The 25,346-nt window shown below is 48.6% G+C and overlaps 13 non-coding genes across 13 annotated transcripts; all 13 read right to left on the bottom strand.

The window, feature by feature from the left end:
• Window positions 1-115: 115 nt before the first annotated feature.
• TRNAP-AGG (transfer RNA proline (anticodon AGG)) lies at window positions 116-187 on the bottom strand. The gene has a single exon. It is a non-coding gene; the product is annotated as a tRNA-Pro (tRNA).
• Window positions 188-3,208: 3,021 nt separating this feature from the next.
• Window positions 3,209-3,281, bottom strand: TRNAV-CAC (transfer RNA valine (anticodon CAC)). The gene has a single exon. It is a non-coding gene; the product is annotated as a tRNA-Val (tRNA).
• A 3,499-nt stretch (window positions 3,282-6,780) lies between these two features.
• Window positions 6,781-6,853, bottom strand: TRNAV-CAC (transfer RNA valine (anticodon CAC)). Its single transcript has one exon. It is a non-coding gene; the product is annotated as a tRNA-Val (tRNA).
• A 388-nt stretch (window positions 6,854-7,241) lies between these two features.
• Window positions 7,242-7,313, bottom strand: TRNAP-AGG (transfer RNA proline (anticodon AGG)). Its single transcript has one exon. It is a non-coding gene; the product is annotated as a tRNA-Pro (tRNA).
• Window positions 7,314-10,364: 3,051 nt separating this feature from the next.
• Window positions 10,365-10,437, bottom strand: TRNAV-CAC (transfer RNA valine (anticodon CAC)). The gene has a single exon. It is a non-coding gene; the product is annotated as a tRNA-Val (tRNA).
• Window positions 10,438-10,825: 388 nt separating this feature from the next.
• On the bottom strand, window positions 10,826-10,897 carry TRNAP-AGG (transfer RNA proline (anticodon AGG)). Its single transcript has one exon. It is a non-coding gene; the product is annotated as a tRNA-Pro (tRNA).
• Window positions 10,898-13,946: 3,049 nt separating this feature from the next.
• Window positions 13,947-14,019, bottom strand: TRNAV-CAC (transfer RNA valine (anticodon CAC)). The gene has a single exon. It is a non-coding gene; the product is annotated as a tRNA-Val (tRNA).
• Window positions 14,020-14,407: 388 nt separating this feature from the next.
• Window positions 14,408-14,479, bottom strand: TRNAP-AGG (transfer RNA proline (anticodon AGG)). The gene has a single exon. It is a non-coding gene; the product is annotated as a tRNA-Pro (tRNA).
• Window positions 14,480-17,519: 3,040 nt separating this feature from the next.
• TRNAV-CAC (transfer RNA valine (anticodon CAC)) lies at window positions 17,520-17,592 on the bottom strand. The gene has a single exon. It is a non-coding gene; the product is annotated as a tRNA-Val (tRNA).
• Window positions 17,593-17,980: 388 nt separating this feature from the next.
• TRNAP-AGG (transfer RNA proline (anticodon AGG)) lies at window positions 17,981-18,052 on the bottom strand. The gene has a single exon. It is a non-coding gene; the product is annotated as a tRNA-Pro (tRNA).
• A 3,021-nt stretch (window positions 18,053-21,073) lies between these two features.
• Window positions 21,074-21,146, bottom strand: TRNAV-CAC (transfer RNA valine (anticodon CAC)). The gene has a single exon. It is a non-coding gene; the product is annotated as a tRNA-Val (tRNA).
• A 3,052-nt stretch (window positions 21,147-24,198) lies between these two features.
• On the bottom strand, window positions 24,199-24,310 carry TRNAL-CAA (transfer RNA leucine (anticodon CAA)). The gene is made up of 2 exons: window positions 24,273-24,310; window positions 24,199-24,244 (listed from the first exon to the last, which is right to left on the bottom strand). It is a non-coding gene; the product is annotated as a tRNA-Leu (tRNA).
• A 307-nt stretch (window positions 24,311-24,617) lies between these two features.
• Window positions 24,618-24,690, bottom strand: TRNAV-CAC (transfer RNA valine (anticodon CAC)). The gene has a single exon. It is a non-coding gene; the product is annotated as a tRNA-Val (tRNA).
• Between the last annotated feature and the right edge of the window lie 656 nt (window positions 24,691-25,346).

A 25,346-nucleotide genomic window follows, 5' to 3' on the forward strand; every position in this document is an offset into this window, starting at 1 on the left:
ATCCATTTTTCGCCTGAGGCAAAAAATATGTTTTGCGCAACAATGCTTCGAGTGGAATGAGAAATGTTGAGCGCTTGTGTATTTTGAGCAGGATTTGATTGTTTTCTGCTAAAATGGGCTCGTCCGGGATTTGAACCTGGGACCTCTCGCACCCTAAGCGAGAATCATACCCCTAGACCAACGAGCCTGGGCACAGAAATGCAACGGCTCCGACCCTGCTCGGAGGGTTGGTGACAGAGAGTGGGAGACTACATCCCAAAGCAAGAAACTGCACATGGTGCTCTCTTCTGCAGTACGACTAGAGTCATTTGCATGGTCTTCATCGAACATGACATAAAAAGCCTCTATCCTTTAGACATTTTGGCCCAGATTTACAAGAAAGTGACTAAGCGCGACGCTGTGCCAAATTTGCAAGCCCCACGCGCCGTCATTTTCAAAATGCAGGGAAGCGCCGTATTTAGTAGAATACAGCGCACCCCTGTGCTTCCCCCTGCGCCAGCTCTAAATTAGCTGCTGAGCGCCAACGCAGCTGTTCTTTCACCATGGTAAAAGGATGACTGCGTTGAGGGGGAAATTGTTTTTGTGCAGGAAGGGACACCTTCCTGCCCAAAAAAAAAATCTTCAATGGTGATTTGCTCTTACTTCTATGTGTGCTGCAGAATGCATCACACATAGAAAGAGCAAAAACAAGGAGAAATGAAAACATTTCTCCTCAGTGCGCCACTCTAACGACACCCCTGGGTTGGCGTTGGATTTTGGTGCTGACGCAGATTTACGCCAACTCCTAAATCTGGAGCAGCATCAAAATGCTATGGTGTTGCTGTGGCACACTCCCAACAACACCCATTGCACGCCCCTTCCAGGGAACGCGCTGCGTGCTAAGGGGCCGTATTTACAAGGTGGTGTTAAGCCACAAAAAGTGGCTGAACGCCATCTTGTAAATACCGCGCAGTGCATAGTGCCACCGGGGCGTCACTAAAAGTGATGCTCCGGTGACGATAGGACCTTGTAGGTCTGGCACTTTATTTGCTCAAGGTGTGTGTTCTTGGTGAGGGCAGGAAAGCTATTTTCGCTCTCGTACCTTCCTTCCTTGGCTGGCTTGAATGCTGTAGGCTCAGGCTTCATTGCAAAGGTCAAACAGTGAGCAACTGACTGCCGTAAGCTGGCGCAACTCCTCTTGGTGAGCTGTGACAGATGCCCCAGGAGCGTAGTACCTCACGATGGTGAGGGATAGACACAGTCTCTTTAATCTCAGCTTGCCTGTCAGGTGAGGCAGGAAATGCAAATACTGTGAAAAAGCCCAGCGACTCGAACCAGGGACCTTTCGCATGTGAGGTGCGCATGATAACCACTACACTACACAAACAGACACACTTGCCGGCTTGCTTCATGTGGCTATGCATTGTACTGGAACCACCACACTATGGAAACAGACACACCTGCTTGCTTTATGTGGCTATGCATTGGACTGGGATGCAAGGATGAGGGCCAATGTTCATGACGCTCAAAGCTGAGCCTTCCGGAACACGATCTCTTCCCTTGGAAGAAAGGAACTGGGATCACTTTCATTCCAAGAGGTGATTTCAGAACTGGACCCGAAATTACCATGGAGAAGCACTGTGCATTTAATGTTCCTACGAGCACTGCTGCTCCAGCACAGAAAAGCAGTTGCAAAGAAATCTCGCATACCTTCATGATGCTGAACCGTCTCGACGCCAGTATAAAGCATGTATTGCATTGCAACATGACATCTTACAAGAGTGAAAAGCAGAAATGCTCCTGTTTAAAACACAGACTGAACCTATAAAGGTAGGGGTTTGTCTGGGATTTGAACCGAGGTCCTCTCACACCCGAAGCGAGAATCATACCCCTATACCAACTAGACTGCCGCTGCGTAGTCATTTGAAACATCTTCTGAAGCGTCTTTCCGAAAAGCAGGGCCATTTGGAGGCTCTCTCTCTCTAAGCGTGCCATAGCAATTGATGTTTTCTGTCAAGGATTTTTTGTTTGTCTCTAGCAAGGCAAGAGGTAGTCAAAATGCCCTGTGCCAGTGAGCTGAACTAGGGCACTGATGTGAAAAGCAGACCCTTTCTGGTAGTTGTAACCCGCTGCAAGTCATGGACCCTTGCACCTTAGACTTCCCAACCAGAAGCACTGAAGGGCCTGCTAGCTCTTGAGCCAGAGGAGCATGCCTCTTGGATTCAAACACACTTCCTCGATCAGCGCTCGATTAGGCTCGATCAGGCGAGATTTATATTAGTGGCTCATAGGCCTGAAACACTCACCTGGGAGACGCAGGGTGGCTGATTTCCCGGAATGGCCCTTGATGGGGAAATCACCTCCTTTCCCCCGCCTCATTTCAGAATTGTGTGCTAGTCGCAAGACAGTGTTCAGGGGTTCATGGGTACTGCCTACTCCCAGCTGCCTCTCTGTCTTCTTCATGTAAATTGCAAGTCACGAGGAGGCACCATTGCCAATATGCTCCGCCCACCTAACCAAGAAACCTAGTTTGAGCTTGTCTGCCTGTGTTGTTGCAGGGGCAGTGTCTTCTTTGCCCAAAAGGTGGCAGGAGAGCCTCACTTCAAACAATAGAATCAACTGCTTAAGTAGAAACCAGCATGGTAGTTACTGTCATAAAGTGAAGCTCTAACAGAAGGTGTGCCTGAGACGCCCCTTCCAGTAATACACAGAATTTTGATTGAGGGCCCAGCCGATGGGTTGGTGGATTTCTCCTCACATGCCACAGCAGCTTCCAAAGCAGAGCAAGATTTAAGGGAAGAAAATACACCTGTCAGAAGTGGGATTTGAACCCACTCCTCCATGAAGAGACCAGAAGGCTCAGCTTCACTGAAGATCAAGCTCTCTTGAGTCTGGCGCCTTAGACCACTCGGCCATCCTGACAGCCAAAACAGTGTGCAGGTCGGACTCTTCAGTCTGCACTTGTTGATTTTGCCGCTTGCAATGTTCCTATCAAAGTCACAGCTTTAAAGGCCCCACAATATAACATGGCCAAGAAAAAAAAAAAAAACCAGAACAAGAAACAATGCACATGCACGACCACCGAGGGATGCAGATAACTTTTTAGCGTCCTGCAATAGTAAAGCACGTTTTACACAGGTCACAAGTTTTTAAAGGTCATTTCTGTCTAAGTGTGCATTGAGAGAGACTGAGGTTTTAGGGAGCAAACACAAAAGCTGCTGCTGCCAAGTGTTTCTGCCCAGTCTCGAACCGGGGACCTTTCGCGTGTGAGGCGAACGTGATAACCACTACACTACAGAAACAAGCTTGCTGGTTTGACTGAAGGAGCACAGTTCCCCTCATATGTTTGCACGATTTCCTCTATACTTTATCAGCAGTTGCTCGGAATGCGAGGGGTAAGTGTGAAAATTGCAGCGGTGTCAGCCAGCATGCATACACTCAGACGTCCTGAAAAATCCCACAGCTGCGGGCAGAGACAGACAAATATCTGATGCCTAAATGCCAGGAAGGAGAGCCTGTGAAATCATCACACAGGGCGCACTGAGAGCAAGCAGGAAGGAAGCCAAGGCATTGTAATCCATTTTTCGCCTGAGGCAAAAAATATGTTTTGCGCAACAATGCTTCGAGTGGAATGAGAAATGTTGAGGGGTTGTGTATTTTGAGCAGGATTTGATTGTTTTCCGCTAAAATGGGCTAGTCCGGGATTTGAACCTGGGACATGTCGCACCCTAAGCGAGAATCATACCCCTAGACCAACGAGCCTGGGCACAGAAATGCAACGGCTCTGACCCTGCTCGGAGGGTTGGTGACAGAGAGTGGGAGACTACATCCCAAAGCAAGAAACTGCACATGGTGCTCTCTTCTGCAGTACGACTAGAGTCATTTGCATGGTCTTCATCGAACATGACATAAAAAGCCTCTATCCTTTAGACATTTTGGCCCAGATTTACAAGAAAATGACTAAGCGCGACGCTGTGCCAAATTTGCAAGCCCCACGCGCCGTCATTTTCAAAATGCAGGGAAGCGCCGTATTTAGTAGAATACAGCGCACCCCTGTGCTTCCCCCTGCGCCAGCTCTAAATTAGCTGCTGAGCGCCAACGCAGCCGTTCTTGCACCATGGTACAAGGATGACTGCGTTGAGGGGGAAATTGTTTTTGTGCAGGAAGGGACACCTTCCTGCTCAAAAAAAAAATCTTCAATGGTGATTTGCTCTTACTTCTATGTGTGCTGCAGAATGCATCACACATAGAAAGAGCAAAAACAAGGAGAAATGAAAACATTTCTCCTCAGTGCGCCACTCTAACGAGACCCCTGGGATGGCGTTGGATTTTGGTGCTGACGCAGATTTACGCCAACTCCTAAATCTGGAGCAGCATCAAAATGCTATGGTGTTGCTGTGGCACACTCCCAACAACACCCATTGCACGCCCCTTCCAGGGAACGCGCTGCGTGCTAAGGGGCCGTTTTTACAAGGTGGTGTTAAGCCACAAAAAGTGGCTGAACGCCATCTTGTAAATACCGCGCAGTGCATAGTGCCACCGGGGCGTCACTAAAAGTGATGCTCCGGTGGCGATAGGACCTTGTAAGTGTGGCACTTTATTTGCTCAAGGTGTGTGTTCTTGGTGAGGGCAGGAAAGCTATTTTCGCTCTCGTACCTTCCTTCCTTGGCTGGCTTGAATGCTGTAGGCTCAGGCTTCATTGCAAAGGTCAAACAGTGAGCAACTGACTGCCGTAAGCTGGCGCAACTCCTCTTGGTGAGCTGTGACAGATGCCCCAGGAGCGTAGTACCTCACGATGGTGAGGGATAGACACAGTCTCTTTTATCTCAGCTTGCCTGTCAGGTGAGGCAGGAAATGCAAATACTGTGAAAAAGCCCAGCGACTCGAACCAGGGACCTTTCGCATGTGAGGTGCGCATGATAACCACTACACTAGACAAACAGACACACTTGCCGGCTTGCTTCATGTGGCTATGCATTGTACTGGAACCACCACACTATGGAAACAGACACACCTGCTTGCTTTATGTGGCTATGCATTGGACTGGGATGCAAGGATGAGGGCCAATGTTCATGACGCTCAAAGCTGAGCCTTCCGGAACACGATCTCTTCCCTTGGAAGAAAGGAACTGGGATCACTTTCATTCCAAGAGGTGATTTCAGAACTGGACCCGAAATTACCATGGAGAAGCACTGTGCATTTAATGTTCCTACGAGCACTGCTGCTCCAGCACAGAAAAGCAGTTGCAAAGAAATCTCGCATACCTTCATGATGCTGAACCGTCTCGACGCCAGTATAAAGCATGTATTGAATTGCAACATGACATCTTACAAGAGTGAAAAGCATAAATACTCCTGTTTAAAACACAGACTGAACCTATAAAGGTAGGGGTTTGTCTGGGATTTGAACCGAGGTTCTCTCACACCCGAAGCGAGAATCATACCCCTATACCAACTAGACTGCCGCGGCATAGTCATTTGAAACATCTTCTGAAGCGTCTTTCCGAAAAGCAGGGCCATTTGGAGGCTCTCTCTCTCTAAGCGTGCCATAGCAATTGATGTTTTCTGTCAAGGATTTTTTGTTTGTCTCTAGCAAGGCAAGAGGTAGTCAAAATGCCCTGTGCCAGTGAGCTGAACTAGGGCACTGATGTGAAAAGCAGACCCTTTCTGGTAGTTGTAACCCGCTGCAAGTCATGGACCCTTGCACCTTAGACTTCCCAACCAGAAGCACTGAAGGGCCTGCTAGCTCTTGAGCCAGAGGAGCATGCCTCTTGGATTCAAGCACACTTGCTCGATCAGGCTCGATCAGGCGAGATTTATATTAGTGGCTCATAGGCCTGAAACACTCACCTGGGAGACGCAGGGTGGCTGATTTCCCGGAATGGCCCTTGATGGGGAAATCACCTCCTTTCCCCCGCCTCATTTCAGAATTGTGTGCTAGTCGCAAGACAGTGTTCAGGGGTTCATGGGTACTGCCTACTCCCAGCTGCCTCTCTGTCTTCTTCATGTAAATTGCAAGTCACGAGGAGGCACCATTGCCAATATGCTCCGCCCACCTAACCAAGAAACCTAGTTTGAGCTTGTCTGCCTGTGTTGTTGCAGGGGCAGTGTCTTCTTTGCCCAAAAGGTGGCAGGAGAGCCTCACTTCAAACGATAGAATCAACTGCTTAAGTAGAAACCAGCATGGTAGTTACTGTCATAAAGTGCAGCTCTAACAGAAGGTGTGCCTGAGACGCCCCTTCCAGTAATACACAGAATTTTGATTGAGGGCCCAGCCGATGGGTTGGTGGATTTCTCCTCACATGCCACAGCAGCTTCCAAAGATAGTGGTGTGAGGAGCTGGCTCTGCAAGCAGAGCAAGATTTAAGGGAAGAAAATACACCTGTCAGAAGTGAGATTTGAACCCACGCCTCCATGAAGAGACCAGAAGGCTCAGCTTCACTAAAGATCAAGCTCTCTTGAGTCTGGCGCCTTAGACCACTCGGCCATCCTGACAGCCAAAACAGTGTGCAGGTCGGACTCTTCAGTCTGCACTTGTTGATTTTGCCGCTTGCAATGTTCCTATCAAAGTCACAGCTTTAAAGGCCCCACAACATAACATGGCCAAGAAAAAAAAAAAAAAAATGAACAAGAAACAATGCACATGCACGACCACCGAGGGATGCAGATAACTTTTTAGCGTCCTGCAATAGTAAAGCACGTTTTACACAGGTCACAAGTTTTTAAAGGTCATTTCTGTCTAAGTGTGCATTGAGAGAGACTGAGGTTTTAGGGAGCAAACACAAAAGCTGCTGCTGCCAAGTGTTTCTGCCCGGTCTCGAACCGGGGACCTTTCGCGTGTGAGGCGAACGTGATAACCACTACACTACAGAAACAAGCTTGCTGGTTTGACTGAAGGAGCACAGTTCCCCTCATATGTTTGCACGATTTCCTCTATACTTTATCAGCAGTTGCTCGGAATGCGAGGGGTAAGTGTGAAAATTGCAGCGGTGTCAGCCAGCATGCATACACTCAGACGTCCTGAAAAATCCCACAGCTGCGGGCAGAGACAGACAAATATCTGATGCCTAAATGCCAGGAAGGAGAGCCTGTGAAATCATCACACAGGGCGCACTGAGAGCAAGCAGGAAGGAAGCCAAGGCATTGTAATCTATTTTTCGCCTGAGGCAAAAAATATGTTTTGCGCAACAATGCTTCGAGTGGAATGAGAAATGTTGAGCGCTTGTGTATTTTGAGCAGGATTTGATTGTTTTCTGCTAAAATGGGCTCGTCCGGGATTTGAACCTGGGACCTCTCGCACCCTAAGCGAGAATCATACCCCTAGACCAACGAGCCTGGGCACAGAAATGCAACGGCTCCGACCCTGCTCGGAGGGTTGGTGACAGAGAGTGGGAGACTACATCCCAAAGCAAGAAACTGCACATGGTGCTCTCTTCTGCAGTACGACTAGAGTCATTTGCATGGTCTTCATCGAACATGACATAAAAAGCCTCTATCCTTTAGACATTTTGGCCCAGATTTACAAGAAAATGACTAAGCGCGACGCTGTGCCAAATTTGCAAGCCCCACGCGCCGTCATTTTCAAAATGCAGGGAAGCGCCGTATTTAGTAGAATACAGCGCACCCCTGTGCTTCCCCCTGCGCCAGCTCTAAATTAGCTGCTGAGCGCCAACGCAGCTGTTCTTTCACCATGGTAAAAGGATGACTGCGTTGAGGGGGAAATTGTTTTTGTGCAGGAAGGGACACCTTCCTGCCCAAAAAAAAAATCTTCAATGGTGATTTGCTCTTACTTCTATGTGTGCTGCAGAATGCATCACACATAGAAAGAGCAAAAACAAGGAGAAATGAAAACATTTCTCCTCAGTGCGCCACTCTAACGACACCCCTGGGATGGCGTTGGATTTTGGTGCTGACGCAGATTTACGCCAACTCCTAAATCTGGAGCAGCATCAAAATGCTATGGTGTTGCTGTGGCACACTCCCAACAACACCCATTGCACGCCCCTTCCAGGGAACGCGCTGCGTGCTAAGGGGCCGTATTTACAAGGTGGTGTTAAGCCACAAAAAGTGGCTGAACGCCATCTTGTAAATACCGCGCAGTGCATAGTGCCACCGGGGCGTCACTAAAAGTGATGCTCCGGTGGCGATAGGACCTTGTAGGTCTGGCACTTTATTTGCTCAAGGTGTGTGTTCTTGGTGAGGGCAGGAAAGCTATTTTCGCTCTCGTACCTTCCTTCCTTGGCTGGCTTGAATGCTGTAGGCTCAGGCTTCATTGCAAAGGTCAAACAGTGAGCAACTGACTGCCGTAAGCTGGCGCAACTCCTCTTGGTGAGCTGTGACAGATGCCCCAGGAGCGTAGTACCTCACGATGGTGAGGGATAGACACAGTCTCTTTTATCTCAGCTTGCCTGTCAGGTGAGGCAGGAAATGCAAATACTGTGAAAAAGCCCAGCGACTCGAACCAGGGACCTTTCGCATGTGAGGTGCGCATGATAACCACTACACTACACAAACAGACACACTTGCCGGCTTGCTTCATGTGGCTATGCATTGTACTGGAACCACCACACTATGGAAACAGACACACCTGCTTGCTTTATGTGGCTATGCATTGGACTGGGATGCAAGGATGAGGGCCAATGTTCATGACGCTCAAAGCTGAGCCTTCCGGAACACGATCTCTTCCCTTGGAAGAAAGGAACTGGGATCACTTTCATTCCAAGAGGTGATTTCAGAACTGGACCCGAAATTACCATGGAGAAGCACTGTGCATTTAATGTTCCTACGAGCACTGCTGCTCCAGCACAGAAAAGCAGTTGCAAAGAAATCTCGCATACCTTCATGATGCTGAACCGTCTCGACGCCAGTATAAAGCATGTATTGAATTGCAACATGACATCTTACAAGAGTGAAAAGCATAAATACTCCTGTTTAAAACACAGACTGAACCTATAAAGGTAGGGGTTTGTCTGGGATTTGAACCGAGGTCCTCTCACACCCGAAGCGAGAATCATACCCCTATACCAACTAGACTGCCGCAGCATAGTCATTTGAAACATCTTCTGAAGCGTCTTTCCGAAAAGCAGGGCCATTTGGAGGCTCTCTCTCTCTAAGCGTGCCATAGCAATTGATGTTTTCTGTCAAGGATTTTTTGTTTGTCTCTAGCAAGGCAAGAGGTAGTCAAAATGCCCTGTGCCAGTGAGCTGAACTAGGGCACTGATGTGAAAAGCAGACCCTTTCTGGTAGTTGTAACCCGCTGCAAGTCATGGACCCTTGCACCTTAGACTTCCCAACCAGAAGCACTGAAGGGCCTGCTAGCTCTTGAGCCAGAGGAGCATGCCTCTTGGATTCAAGCACACTTGCTCGATCAGCGCTCGATCAGCACTCGATCAGGCGAGATTTATATTAGTGGCTCATATGCCTGAAACACTCACCTGGGAGACGCAGGGTGGCTGATTTCCCGGAGTGGCCCTTGATGGGGAAATCACCTCCTTTCCCCCGCCTCATTTCAGAATTGTGTGCTAGTCGCAAGACAGTGTTCAGGGGTTCATGGGTACTGCCTACTCCCAGCTGCCTCTCTGTCTTCTTCATGTAAATTGCAAGTCACGAGGAGGCACCATTGCCAATATGCTCCGCCCACCTAACCAAGAAACCTAGTTTGAGCTTGTCTGCCTGTGTTGTTGCAGGGGCAGTGTCTTCTTTGCCCAAAAGGTGGCAGGAGAGCCTCACTTCAAACGATAGAATCAACTGCTTAAGTAGAAACCAGCATGGTAGTTACTGTCATAAAGTGCAGCTCTAACAGAAGGTGTGCCTGAGACGCCCCTTCCAGTAATACACAGAATTTTGATTGAGGGCCCAGCCGATGGGTTGGTGGATTTCTCCTCACATGCCACAGCAGCTTCCAAAGATAGTGGTGTGAGGAGCTGGCTCTGCAAGCAGAGCAAGATTTAAGGGAAGAAAATACACCTGTCAGAAGTGAGATTTGAACCCACGCCTCCATGAAGAGACCAGAAGGCTCAGCTTCACTAAAGATCAAGCTCTCTTGAGTCTGGCGCCTTAGACCACTCGGCCATCCTGACAGCCAAAACAGTGTGCAGGTCGGACTCTTCAGTCTGCACTTGTTGATTTTGCCGCTTGCAATGTTCCTATCAAAGTCACAGCTTTAAAGGCCCCACAACATAACATGGCCAAGAAAAAAAAAAAAAAAATGAACAAGAAACAATGCACATGCACGACCACCGAGGGATGCAGATAACTTTTTAGCGTCCTGCAATAGTAAAGCACGTTTTACACAGGTCACAAGTTTTTAAAGGTCATTTCTGTCTAAGTGTGCATTGAGAGAGACTGAGGTTTTAGGGAGCAAACACAAAAGCTGCTGCTGCCAAGTGTTTCTGCCTGGTCTCGAACCGGGGACCTTTCGCGTGTGAGGCGAACGTGATAACCACTACACTACAGAAACAAGCTTGCTGGTTTGACTGAAGGAGCACAGTTCCCCTCATATGTTTGCACGATTTCCTCTATACTTTATCAGCAGTTGCTCGGAATGCGAGGGGTAAGTGTGAAAATTGCAGCGGTGTCAGCCAGCATGCATACACTCAGACGTCCTGAAAAATCCCACAGCTGCGGGCAGAGACAGACAAATATCTGATGCCTAAATGCCAGGAAGGAGAGCCTGTGAAATCATCACACAGGGCGCACTGAGAGCAAGCAGGAAGGAAGCCAAGGCATTGTAATCTATTTTTCGCCTGAGGCAAAAAATATGTTTTGCGCAACAATGCTTCGAGTGGAATGAGAAATGTTGAGCGCTTGTGTATTTTGAGCAGGATTTGATTGTTTTCTGCTAAAATGGGCTCGTCCGGGATTTGAACCTGGGACCTCTCGCACCCTAAGCGAGAATCATACCCCTAGACCAACGAGCCTGGGCACAGAAATGCAACGGCTCCGACCCTGCTTGGAGGGTTGGTGACAGAGAGTGGGAGACTACATCCCAAAGCAAGAAACTGCACATGGTGCTCTCTTCTGCAGTACGACTAGAGTCATTTGCATGGTCTTCATCGAACATGACATAAAAAGCCTCTATCCTTTAGACATTTTGGCCCAGATTTACAAGAAAATGACTAAGCGCGACGCTGTGCCAAATTTGCAAGCCCCACGCGCCGTCATTTTCAAAATGCAGGGAAGCGCCGTATTTAGTAGAATACAGCGCACCCCTGTGCTTCCCCCTGCGCCAGCTCTAAATTAGCTGCTGAGCGCCAACGCAGCTGTTCTTTCACCATGGTAAAAGGATGACTGCGTTGAGGGGGAAATTGTTTTTGTGCAGGAAGGGACACCTTCCTGCCCAAAAAAAAAATCTTCAATGGTGATTTGCTCTTACTTCTATGTGTGCTGCAGAATGCATCACACATAGAAAGAGCAAAAACAAGGAGAAATGAAAACATTTCTCCTCAGTGGGCCACTCTAACGACACCCCTGGGATGGCGTTGGATTTTGGTGCTGACGCAGATTTACGCCAACTCCTAAATCTGGAGCAGCATCAAAATGCTATGGTGTTGCTGTGGCACACTCCCAACAACACCCATTGCACGCCCCTTCCAGGGAACGCGCTGCGTGCTAAGGGGCCGTATTTACAAGGTGGTGTTAAGCCACAAAAAGTGGCTGAACGCCATCTTGTAAATACCGCGCAGTGCATAGTGCCACCGGGGCGTCACTAAAAGTGATGCTCCGGTGGCGATAGGACCTTGTAGGTCTGGCACTTTATTTGCTCAAGGTGTGTGTTCTTGGTGAGGGCAGGAAAGCTATTTTCGCTCTCGTACCTTCCTTCCTTGGCTGGCTTGAATGCTGTAGGCTCAGGCTTCATTGCAAAGGTCAAACAGTGAGCAACTGACTGCCGTAAGCTGGCGCAACTCCTCTTGGTGAGCTGTGACAGATGCCCCAGGAGCGTAGTACCTCACGATGGTGAGGGATAGACACAGTCTCTTTTATCTCAGCTTGCCTGTCAGGTGAGGCAGGAAATGCAAATACTGTGAAAAAGCCCAGCGACTCGAACCAGGGACCTTTCGCATGTGAGGTGCGCATGATAACCACTACACTACACAAACAGACACACTTGCCGGCTTGCTTCATGTGGCTATGCATTGTACTGGAACCACCACACTATGGAAACAGACACACCTGCTTGCTTTATGTGGCTATGCATTGGACTGGGATGCAAGGATGAGGGCCAATGTTCATGACGCTCAAAGCTGAGCCTTCCGGAACACGATCTCTTCCCTTGGAAGAAAGGAACTGGGATCACTTTCATTCCAAGAGGTGATTTCAGAACTGGACCCGAAATTACCATGGAGAAGCACTGTGCATTTAATGTTCCTACGAGCACTGCTGCTCCAGCACAGAAAAGCAGTTGCAAAGAAATCTCGCATACCTTCATGATGCTGAACCGTCTCGACGCCAGTATAAAGCATGTATTGCATTGCAACATGACATCTTACAAGAGTGAAAAGCAGAAATACTCCTGTTTAAAACACAGACTGAACTTATAAAGGTAGGGGTTTGTCTGGGATTTGAACCGAGGTCCTCTCACACCCGAAGCGAGAATCATACCCCTATACCAACTAGACTGCCGCTGCGTAGTCATTTGAAACATCTTCTGAAGCGTCTTTCCGAAAAGCAGGGCCATTTGGAGGCTCTCTCTCTCTAAGCGTGCCATAGCAATTGATGTTTTCTGTCAAGGATTTTTTGTTTGTCTCTAGCAAGGCAAGAGGTAGTCAAAATGCCCTGTGCCAGTGAGCTGAACTAGGGCACTGATGTGAAAAGCAGACCCTTTCTGGTAGTTGTAACCCGCTGCAAGTCATGGACCCTTGCACCTTAGACTTCCCAACCAGAAGCACTGAAGGGCCTGCTAGCTCTTGAGCCAGAGGAGCATGCCTCTTGGATTCAAACACACTTCCTCGATCAGCGCTCGATTAGGCTCGATCAGGCGAGATTTATATTAGTGGCTCATAGGCCTGAAACACTCACCTGGGAGACGCAGGGTGGCTGATTTCCCGGAATGGCCCTTGATGGGGAAATCACCTCCTTTCCCCGCCTCATTTCAGAATTGTGTGCTAGTCGCAAGACAGTGTTCAGGGGTTCATGGGTACTGCCTACTCCCAGCTGCCTCTCTGTCTTCTTCATGTAAATTGCAAGTCACGAGGAGGCACCATTGCCAATATGCTCCGCCCACCTAACCAAGAAACCTAGTTTGAGCTTGTCTGCCTGTGTTGTTGCAGGGGCAGTGTCTTCTTTGCCCAAAAGGTGGCAGGAGAGCCTCACTTCAAACAATAGAATCAACTGCTTAAGTAGAAACCAGCATGGTAGTTACTGTCATAAAGTGCAGCTCTAACAGAAGGTGTGCCTGAGATGCCCCTTCCAGTAATACACAGAATTTTGATTGAGGGCCCAGCCGATGGGTTGGTGGATTTCTCCTCACATGCCACAGCAGCTTCCAAAGATAGTGGTGTGAGGAGCTGGCTCTGCAAGCAGAGCAAGATTTAAGGGAAGAAAATACACCTGTCAGAAGTGGGATTTGAACCCACTTCTCCATGAAGAGACCAGAAGGCTCAACTTCACTGAAGATCAAGCTCTCTTGAGTCTGGCGCCTTAGACCACTTGGCCATCCTGACAGCCAAAACAGTGTGCAGGTCGGACTCTTCAGTCTGCACTTGTTGATTTTGCCGCTTGCAATGTTCCTATCAAAGTCACAGCTTTAAAGGCCCCACAATATAACATGGCCAAGAAAAAAAAAAAAAAACAGAACAAGAAACAATGCACATGCACGACCACCGAGGGATGCAGATAACTTTTTAGCGTCCTGCAATAGTAAAGCACGTTTTACACAGGTCACAAGTTTTTAAAGGTCATTTCTGTCTAAGTGTGCATTGAGAGAGACTGAGGTTTTAGGGAGCAAACACAAAAGCTGCTGCTGCCAAGTGTTTCTGCCCGGTCTCGAACGGGGGACCTTTCGCGTGTGAGGCGAACGTGATAACCACTACACTACAGAAACAAGCTTGCTGGTTTGACTGAAGGAGCACAGTTCCCCTCATATGTTTGCACGATTTCCTCTATACTTTATCAGCAGTTGCTCGGAATGCGAGGGGTAAGTGTGAAAATTGCAGCGGTGTCAGCCAGCATGCATACACTCAGACGTCCTGAAAAATCCCACAGCTGCGGGCAGAGACAGACAAATATCTGATGCCTAAATGCCAGGAAGGAGAGCCTGTGAAATCATCACACAGGGCGCACTGAGAGCAAGCAGGAAGAAAGCCAAGGCATTGTAATCCATTTTTCGCCTGAGGCAAAAAATATGTTTTGCGCAACAATGCTTCGAGTGGAATGAGAAATGTTGAGGGGTAGTGTATTTTGAGCAGGATTTGATTGTTTTCCGCTAAAATGGGCTCGTCCGGGATTTGAACCTGGGACCTCTCGCACCCTAAGCGAGAATCATACCCCTAGACCAACGAGCCTGGGCACAGAAATGCAACGGCTCCGACCCTGCTCGGAGGGTTGGTGACAGAGAGTGGGAGACTACATCCCAAAGCAAGAAACTGCACATGGTGATCTCTTCTGCAGTACGACTAGAGTCATTTGCATGGTCTTCATCGAACATGACATAAAAAGCCTCTATCCTTTAGACATTTTGGCCCAGATTTACAAGAAAATGACTAAGCGCGACGCTGTGCCAAATTTGCAAGCCCCACGCGCCGTCATTTTCAAAATGCAGGGAAGCGCCGTATTTAGTAGAATACAGCGCACCCCTGTGCTTCCCCCTGCGCCAGCTCTAAATTAGCTGCTGAGCGCCAACGCAGCCGTTCTTGCACCATGGTACAAGGATGACTGCGTTGAGGGGGAAATTGTTTTTGTGCAGGAAGGGACACCTTCCTGCCCAAAAAAAAAATCTTCAATGGTGATTTGCTCTTACTTCTATGTGTGCTGCAGAATGCATCACACATAGAAGGAGCAAAAACAAGGAGAAATGAAAACATTTCTCCTCAGTGCGCCACTCTAACGACACCCCTGGGATGGCGTTGGATTTTGGTGCTGACGCAGATTTACGCCAACTCCTAAATCTGGAGCAGCATCAAAATGCTATGGTGTTGCTGTGGCACACTCCCAACAACACCCATTGCACGCCCCTTCCAGGGAACGCGCTGCGTGCTAAGGGGCCGTTTTTACAAGGTGGTGTTAAGCCACAAAAAGTGGCTGAACGCCATCTTGTAAATACCGCGCAGTGCATAGTGCCACCGGGGCGTCACTAAAAGTGATGCTCCGGTGGCGATAGGACCTTGTAAGTCTGGCACTTTATTTGCTCAAGGTGTGTGTTCTTGGTGAGGGCAGGAAAGCTATTTTCGCTCTCGTACCTTCCTTCCTTGGCTGGCTTGAATGCTGTAGGCTCAGGCTTCATTGCAAAGGTCAAACAGTGAGCAACTGACTGCAGTAAGCTGGCGCAACTCCTCTTGGTGAGCTGTGACAGATGCCCCAGGAGCGTAGTACCTCACGATGGTGAGGGATAGACACAGTCTCTTTTATCTCAGCTTGCCTGTCAGGTGAGGCAGGAAATGCAAATACTGTGAAAAAGCCCAGCGACTCGAACCAGGGACCTTTCGCATGTGAGGTGCGCATGATAACCACTACACTAGACAAACAGACACACTTGCCGGCTTGCTTCATGTGGCTATGCATTGTACTGGAACCACCACACTATGGAAACAGACACACCTGCTTGCTTTATGTGGCTATGCATTGGACTGGGATGCAAGGATGAGGGCCAATGTTCATGACGCTCAAAGCTGAGCCTTCCGGAACACGATCTCTTCCCTTGGAAGAAAGGAACTGGGATCACTTTCATTCCAAGAGGTGATTTCAGAACTGGTCCCGAAATTACCATGGAGAAGCACTGTGCATTTAATGTTCCTACGAGCACTGCTGCTCCAGCACAGAAAAGCAGTTGCAAAGAAATCTCGCATACCTTCATGATGCTGAACCGTCTCGACGCCAGTATAAAGCATGTATTGAATTGCAACATGACATCTTACAAGAGTGAAAAGCATAAATACTCCTGTTTAAAACACAGACTGAACCTATAAAGGTAGGGGTTTGTCTGGGATTTGAACCGAGGTCCTCTCACACCCGAAGCGAGAATCATACCCCTATACCAACTAGACTGCCGCAGCATAGTCATTTGAAACATCTTCTGAAGCGTCTTTCCGAAAAGCAGGGCCATTTGGAGGCTCTCTCTCTCTAAGCGTGCCATAGCAATTGATGTTTTCTGTCAAGGATTTTTTGTTTGTCTCTAGCAAGGCAAGAGGTAGTCAAAATGCCCTGTGCCAGTGAGCTGAACTAGGGCACTGATGTGAAAAGCAGACCCTTTCTGGTAGTTGTAACCCGCTGCAAGTCATGGACCCTTGCACCTTAGACTTCCCAACCAGAAGCACTGAAGGGCCTGCTAGCTCTTGAGCCAGAGGAGCATGCCTCTTGGATTCAAGCACACTTGCTCGATCAGCGCTCGATCAGGCGAGATTTATATTAGTGGCTCATAGGCCTGAAACACTCACCTGGGAGACGCAGGGTGGCTGATTTCCCGGAATGGCCCTTGATGGGGAAATCACCTCCTTTCCCCCGCCTCATTTCAGAATTGTGTGCTAGTCGCAAGACAGTGTTCAGGGGTTCATGGGTACTGCCTACTCCCAGCTGCCTCTCTGTCTTCTTCATGTAAATTGCAAGTCACGAGGAGGCACCATTGCCAATATGCTCCGCCCACCTAACCAAGAAACCTAGTTTGAGCTTGTCTGCCTGTGTTGTTGCAGGGGCAGTGTCTTCTTTGCCCAAAAGGTGGCAGGAGAGCCTCACTTCAAACGATAGAATCAACTGCTTAAGTAGAAACCAGCATGGTAGTTACTGTCATAAAGTGCAGCTCTAACAGAAGGTGTGCCTGAGACGCCCCTTCCAGTAATACACAGAATTTTGATTGAGGGCCCAGCCGATGGGTTGGTGGATTTCTCCTCACATGCCACAGCAGCTTCCAAAGATAGTGGTGTGAGGAGCTGGCTCTGCAAGCAGAGCAAGATTTAAGGGAAGAAAATACACCTGTCAGAAGTGAGATTTGAACCCACGCCTCCATGAAGAGACCAGAAGGCTCAGCTTCACTAAAGATCAAGCTCTCTTGAGTCTGGCGCCTTAGACCACTCGGCCATCCTGACAGCCAAAACAGTGTGCAGGTCGGACTCTTCAGTCTGCACTTGTTGATTTTGCCGCTTGCAATGTTCCTATCAAAGTCACAGCTTTAAAGGCCCCACAACATAACATGGCCAAGAAAAAAAAAAAAAAACAGAACAAGAAACAATGCACATGCACGACCACCGAGGGATGCAGATAACTTTTTAGCGTCCTGCAATAGTAAAGCACGTTTTACACAGGTCACAAGTTTTTAAAGGTCATTTCTGTCTAAGTGTGCATTGAGAGAGACTGAGGTTTTAGGGAGCAAACACAAAAGCTGCTGCTGCCAAGTGTTTCTGCCCGGTCTCGAACCGGGGACCTTTCGCGTGTGAGGCGAACATGATAACCACTACACTACAGAAACAAGCTTGCTGGTTTGACTGAAGGAGCACAGTTCCCCTCATATGTTTGCACGATTTCCTCTATACTTTATCAGCAGTTGCTCGGAATGCGAGGGGTAAGTGTGAAAATTGCAGCGGTGTCAGCCAGCATGCATACACTCAGACGTCCTGAAAAATCCCACAGCTGCGGGCAGAGACAGACAAATATCTGATGCCTAAATGCCAGGAAGGAGAGCCTGTGAAATCATCACACAGGGCGCACTGAGAGCAAGCAGGAAGGAAGCCAAGGCATTGTAATCCATTTTTCGCCTGAGGCAAAAAATATGTTTTGCGCAACAATGCTTCGAGTGGAATGAGAAATGTTGAGCGCTTGTGTATTTTGAGCAGGATTTGATTGTTTTCTGCTAAAATGGGCTCGTCCGGGATTTGAACCTGGGACCTCTCGCACCCTAAGCGAGAATCATACCCCTAGACCAACGAGCCTGGGCACAGAAATGCAACGGCCCCGACCCTGCTCGGAGGGTTGGTGACAGAGAGTGGGAGACTACATCCCAAAGCAAGAAACTGCACATGGTGCTCTCTTCTGCAGTACGACTAGAGTCATTTGCATGGTCTTCATCGAACATGACATAAAAAGCCTCTATCCTTTAGACATTTTGGCCCAGATTTACAAGAAAATGACTAAGCGCGACGCTGTGCCAAATTTGCAAGCCCCACGCGCCGTCATTTTCAAAATGCAGGGAAGCGCCGTATTTAGTAGAATACAGCGCACCCCTGTGCTTCCCCCTGCGCCAGCTCTAAATTAGCTGCTGAGCGCCAACGCAGCCGTTCTTGCACCATGGTACAAGGATGACTGCGTTGAGGGGGAAATTGTTTTTGTGCAGGAAGGGACACCTTCCTGCCCAAAAAAAAAATCTTCAATGGTGATTTGCTCTTACTTCTATGTGTGCTGCAGAATGCATCACACATAGAAAGAGCAAAAACAAGGAGAAATGAAAACATTTCTCCTCAGTGCGCCACTCTAACGACACCCCTGGGATGGCGTTGGATTTTGGTGCTGACGCAGATTTACGCCAACTCCTAAATCTGGAGCAGCATCAAAATGCTATGGTGTTGCTGTGGCACACTCCCAACAACACCCATTGCACGCCCCTTCCAGGGAACGCGCTGCGTGCTAAGGGGCCGTATTTACAAGGTGGTGTTAAGCCACAAAAAGTGGCTGAACGCCATCTTGTAAATACCGCGCAGTGCATAGTGCCACCGGGGCGTCACTAAAAGTGATGCTCCGGTGGCGATAGGACCTTGTAAGTCTGGCACTTTATTTGCTCAAGGTGTGTGTTCTTGGTGAGGGCAGGAAAGCTATTTTCGCTCTCGTACCTTCCTTCCTTGGCTGGGTTGAATGCTGTAGGCTCAGGCTTCATTGCAAAGGTCAAACAGTGAGCAACTGACTGCCGTAAGCTGGCGCAACTCCTCTTGGTGAGCTGTGACAGATGCCCCAGGAGCGTAGTACCTCACGATGGTGAGGGATAGACACAGTCTCTTTTATCTCAGCTTGCCTGTCAGGTGAGGCAGGAAATGCAAATACTGTGAAAAAGCCCAGCGACTCGAACCAGGGACCTTTCGCATGTGAGGTGCGCATGATAACCACTACACTAGACAAACAGACACACTTGCCGGCTTGCTTCATGTGGCTATGCATTGTACTGGAACCACCACACTATGAAAACAGACACACCTGCTTGCTTTATGTGGCTATGCATTGGACTGGGATGCAAGGATGAGGGCCAATGTTCATGACGCTCAAAGCTGAGCCTTCCGGAACACGATCTCTTCCCTTGGAAGAAAGGAACTGGGATCACTTTCATTCCAAGAGGTGATTTCAGAACTGGACCCGAAATTACCATGGAGAAGCACTGTGCATTTAATGTTCCTACGAGCACTGCTGCTCCAGCACAGAAAAGCAGTTGCAAAGAAATCTCGCATACCTTCATGATGCTGAACCGTCTCGACGCCAGTATAAAGCATGTATTGCATTGCAACATGATATCTTACAAGAGTGAAAAGCAGAAATACTCCTGTTTAAAACACAGACTGAACCTATAAAGGTAGGGGTTTGTCTGGGATTTGAACCGAGGTCCTCTCACACCCGAAGCGAGAATCATACCCCTATACCAACTAGACTGCCGCTGCATAGTCATTTGAAACATCTTCTGAAGCGTCTTTCCGAAAAGCAGGGCCATTTGGAGGCTCTCTCTCTCTAAGCGTGCCATAGCAATTGATGTTTTCTGTCAAGGATTTTTTGTTTGTCTCTAGCAAGGCAAGAGGTAGTCAAAATGCCCTGTGCCAGTGAGCTGAACTAGGGCACTGATGTGAAAAGCAGACCCTTTCTGGTAGTTGTAACCCGCTGCAAGTCATGGACCCTTGCACCTTAGACTTCCCAACCAGAAGCACTGAAGGGCCTGCTAGCTCTTGAGCCAGAGGAGCATGCCTCTTGGATTCAAGCACACTTGCTCGATCAGTGCTTGATGAGGCTCGATCAGGCGAGATTTATATTAGTGGCTCATAGGCCTGAAACACTCACCTGGGAGACGCAGGGTGGCTGATTTCCCGGAATGGCCCTTGATGGGGAAATCACCTCCTTTCCCCCGCCTCATTTCAGAATTGTGTGCTAGTCGCAAGACAGTGTTCAGGGGTTCATGGGTACTGCCTACTCCCAGCTGCCTCTCTGTCTTCTTCATGTAAATTGCAAGTCACGAGGAGGCACCATTGCCAATATGCTCCGCCCACCTAACCAAGAAACCTAGTTTGAGCTTGTCTGCCTGTGTTGTTGCAGGGGCAGTGTCTTCTTTGCCCAAAAGGTGGCAGGAGAGCCTCACTTCAAACGATAGAATCAACTGCTTAAGTAGAAACCAGCATGGTAGTTACTGTCATAAAGTGCAGCTCTAACAGAAGGTGTGCCTGAGACGCCCCTTCCAGTAATACACAGAATTTTGATTGAGGGCCCAGCCGATGGGTTGGTGGATTTCTCCTCACATGCCACAGCAGCTTCCAAAGCAGAGCAAGATTTAAGGGAAGAAAATACACCTGTCAGAAGTGGGATTTGAACCCACTCCTCCATGAAGAGACCAGAAGGCTCAGCTTCACTGAAGATCAAGCTCTCTTGAGTCTGGCGCCTTAGACCACTCGGCCATCCTGACAGCCGAAACAGTGTGCAGGTCGGACTCTTCAGTCTGCACTTGTTGATTTTGCCGCTTGCAATGTTCCTATCAAAGTCACAGCTTTAAAGGCCCCACAATATAACATGGCCAAGAAAAAAAAAAAAATACAGAACAAGAAACAATGCACATGCACGACCACCGAGGGATGCAGATAACTTTTTAGCGTCCTGCAATAGTAAAGCACGTTTTACACAGGTCACAAGTTTTTAAAGGTCATTTCTGTCTAAGTGTGCATTGAGAGAGACTGAGGTTTTAGGGAGCAAACACAAAAGCTGCTGCTGCCAAGTGTTTCTGCCCGGTCTCGAACGGGGGACCTTTCGCGTGTGAGGCGAACGTGATAACCACTACACTACAGAAACAAGCTTGCTGGTTTGACTGAAGGAGCACAGTTCCCCTCATATGTTTGCACGATTTCCTCTATACTTTATCAGCAGTTGCTCGGAATGCGAGGGGTAAGTGTGAAAATTGCAGCGGTGTCAGCCAGCATGCATACACTCAGACGTCCTGAAAAATCCCACAGCTGCGGGCAGAGACAGACAAATATCTGATGCCTAAATGCCAGGAAGGAGAGCCTGTGAAATCATCACACAGGGCGCACTGAGAGCAAGCAGGAAGAAAGCCAAGGCATTGTAATCCATTTTTCGCCTGAGGCAAAAAATATGTTTTGCGCAACAATGCTTCGAGTGGAATGAGAAATGTTGAGGGGTAGTGTATTTTGAGCAGGATTTGATTGTTTTCCGCTAAAATGGGCTCGTCCGGGATTTGAACCTGGGACCAATCGCACCCTAAGCGAGAATCATACCCCTAGACCAACGAGCCTGGGCACAGAAATGCAACGGCTCCGACCCTGCTCGAAGGGTTGGTGACAGAGAGTGGGAGACTACATCCCAAAGCAAGAAACTGCACATGGTGATCTCTTCTGCAGTACGACTAGAGTCATTTGCATGGTCTTCATCGAACATGACATAAAAAGCCTCTATCCTTTAGACATTTTGGCCCAGATTTACAAGAAAATGACTAAGCGCGACGCTGTGCCAAATTTGCAAGCCCCACGCGCCGTCATTTTCAAAATGCAGGGAAGCGCCGTATTTAGTAGAATACAGCGCACCCCTGTGCTTCCCCCTGCGCCAGCTCTAAATTAGCTGCTGAGCGCCAACGCAGCCGTTCTTGCACCATGGTACAAGGATGACTGCGTTGAGGGGGAAATTGTTTTTGTGCAGGAAGGGACACCTTCCTGCCCAAAAAAAAAATCTTCAATGGTGATTTGCTCTTACTTCTATGTGTGCTGCAGAATGCATCACACATAGAAGGAGCAAAAACAAGGAGAAATGAAAACATTTCTCCTCAGTGCGCCACTCTAACGACACCCCTGGGATGGCGTTGGATTTTGGTGCTGACGCAGATTTACGCCAACTCCTAAATCTGGAGCAGCATCAAAATGCTATGGTGTTGCTGTGGCACACTCCCAACAACACCCATTGCACGCCCCTTCCAGGGAACGCGCTGCGTGCTAAGGGGCCGTTTTTACAAGGTGGTGTTAAGCCACAAAAAGTGGCTGAACGCCATCTTGTAAATACCGCGCAGTGCATAGTGCCACCGGGGCGTCACTAAAAGTGATGCTCCGGTGGCGATAGGACCTTGTAAGTCTGGCACTTTATTTGCTCAAGGTGTGTGTTCTTGGTGAGGGCAGGAAAGCTATTTTCGCTCTCGTACCTTCCTTCCTTGGCTGGCTTGAATGCTGTAGGCTCAGGCTTCATTGCAAAGGTCAAACAGTGAGCAACTGACTGCAGTAAGCTGGCGCAACTCCTCTTGGTGAGCTGTGACAGATGCCCCAGGAGCGTAGTACCTCACGATGGTGAGGGATAGACACAGTCTCTTTTATCTCAGCTTGCCTGTCAGGTGAGGCAGGAAATGCAAATACTGTGAAAAAGCCCAGCGACTCGAACCAGGGACCTTTCGCATGTGAGGTGCGCATGATAACCACTACACTAGACAAACAGACACACTTGCCGGCTTGCTTCATGTGGCTATGCATTGTACTGGAACCACCACACTATGGAAACAGACACACCTGCTTGCTTTATGTGGCTATGCATTGGACTGGGATGCAAGGATGAGGGCCAATGTTCATGACGCTCAAAGCTGAGCCTTCCGGAACACGATCTCTTCCCTTGGAAGAAAGGAACTGGGATCACTTTCATTCCAAGAGGTGATTTCAGAACTGGACCCGAAATTACCATGGAGAAGCACTGTGCATTTAATGTTCCTACGAGCACTGCTGCTCCAGCACAGAAAAGCAGTTGCAAAGAAATCTCGCATACCTTCATGATGCTGAACCGTCTCGACGCCAGTATAAAGCATGTATTGAATTGCAACATGACATCTTACAAGAGTGAAAAGCATAAATACTCCTGTTTAAAACACAGACTGAACCTATAAAGGTAGGGGTTTGTCTGGGATTTGAACCGAGGTCCTCTCACACCCGAAGCGAGAATCATACCCCTATACCAACTAGACTGCCGCAGCATAGTCATTTGAAACATCTTCTGAAGCGTCTTTCCGAAAAGCAGGGCCATTTGGAGGCTCTCTCTCTCTAAGCGTGCCATAGCAATTGATGTTTTCTGTCAAGGATTTTTTGTTTGTCTCTAGCAAGGCAAGAGGTAGTCAAAATGCCCTGTGCCAGTGAGCTGAACTAGGGCACTGATGTGAAAAGCAGACCCTTTCTGGTAGTTGTAACCCGCTGCAAGTCATGGACCCTTGCACCTTAGACTTCCCAACCAGAAGCACTGAAGGGCCTGCTAGCTCTTGAGCCAGAGGAGCATGCCTCTTGGATTCAAGCACACTTGCTCGATCAGCGCTCGATCAGGCGAGATTTATATTAGTGGCTCATAGGCCTGAAACACTCACCTGGGAGACGCAGGGTGGCTGATTTCCCGGAATGGCCCTTGATGGGGAAATCACCTCCTTTCCCCCGCCTCATTTCAGAATTGTGTGCTAGTCGCAAGACAGTGTTCAGGGGTTCATGGGTACTGCCTACTCCCAGCTGCCTCTCTGTCTTCTTCATGTAAATTGCAAGTCACGAGGAGGCACCATTGCCAATATGCTCCGCCCACCTAACCAAGAAACCTAGTTTGAGCTTGTCTGCCTGTGTTGTTGCAGGGGCAGTGTCTTCTTTGCCCAAAAGGTGGCAGGAGAGCCTCACTTCAAACGATAGAATTAACTGCTTAAGTAGAAACCAGCATGGTAGTTACTGTCATAAAGTGCAGCTCTAACAGAAGGTGTGCCTGAGACGCCCCTTCCAGTAATACACAGAATTTTGATTGAGGGCCCAGCCGATGGGTTGGTGGATTTCTCCTCACATGCCACAGCAGCTTCCAAAGCAGAGCAAGATTTAAGGGAAGAAAATACACCTGTCAGAAGTGGGATTTGAACCCACGCCTCCATGAAGAGACCAGAAGGCTCAGCTTCACTGAAGATCAAGCTCTCTTGAGTCTGGCGCCTTAGACCACTCGGCCATCCTGACAGCCAAAACAGTGTGCAGGTCGGACTCTTCAGTCTGCACTTGTTGATTTTGCCGCTTGCAATGTTCCTATCAAAGTCACAGCTTTAAAGGCCCCACAATATAACATGGCCAAGAAAAAAAAAAAAAAACAGAACAAGAAACAATGCACATGCACGACCACCGAGGGATGCAGATAACTTTTTAGCGTCCTGCAATAGTAAAGCACGTTTTACACAGGTCACAAGTTTTTAAAGGTCATTTCTGTCTAAGTGTGCATTGAGAGAGACTGAGGTTTTAGGGAGCAAACACAAAAGCTGCTGCTGCCAAGTGTTTCTGCCCGGTCTCGAACCGGGGACCTTTCGCATGTGAGGCAAACATGATAACCACTACACTACAGAAACAAGCTTGCTGGTTTGACTGAAGGAGCACAGTTCCCCTCATATGTTTGCACGATTTCCTCTATACTTTATCAGCAGTTGCTCGGAATGCGAGGGGTAAGTGTGAAAATTGCAGCGGTGTCAGCCAGCATGCATACACTCAGACGTCCTGAAAAATCCCACAGCTGCGGGCAGAGACAGACAAATATCTGATGCCTAAATGCCAGGAAGGAGAGCCTGTGAAATCATCACACAGGGCGCACTGAGAGCAAGCAGGAAGGAAGCCAAGGCATTGTAATCCATTTTTCGCCTGAGGCAAAAAATATGTTTTGCGCAACAATGCTTCGAGTGGAATGAGAAATGTTGAGGGGTTGTGTATTTTGAGCAGGATTTGATTGTTTTCCGCTAAAATGGGCTCGTCCTGGATTTGAACCTGGGACCTCTCGCACCCTAAGCGAGAATCATACCCCTAGACCAACGAGCCTGGGCACAGAAATGCGACGGCTCCGACCCTGCTCGGAGGGTTGGTGACAGAGAGTGGGAGACTACATCCCAAAGCAAGAAACTGCACATGGTGCTCTCTTCTGCAGTACGACTAGAGTCATTTGCATGGTCTTCATCGAACATGACATAAAAAGCCTCTATCCTTTAGACATTTTGGCCCAGATTTACAAGAAAAT

This window comes from Pleurodeles waltl, chromosome 10 (genome assembly GCF_031143425.1).
Source record: "Pleurodeles waltl isolate 20211129_DDA chromosome 10, aPleWal1.hap1.20221129, whole genome shotgun sequence".
Lineage (NCBI taxonomy): Eukaryota > Metazoa > Chordata > Amphibia > Caudata > Salamandridae > Pleurodeles > Pleurodeles waltl.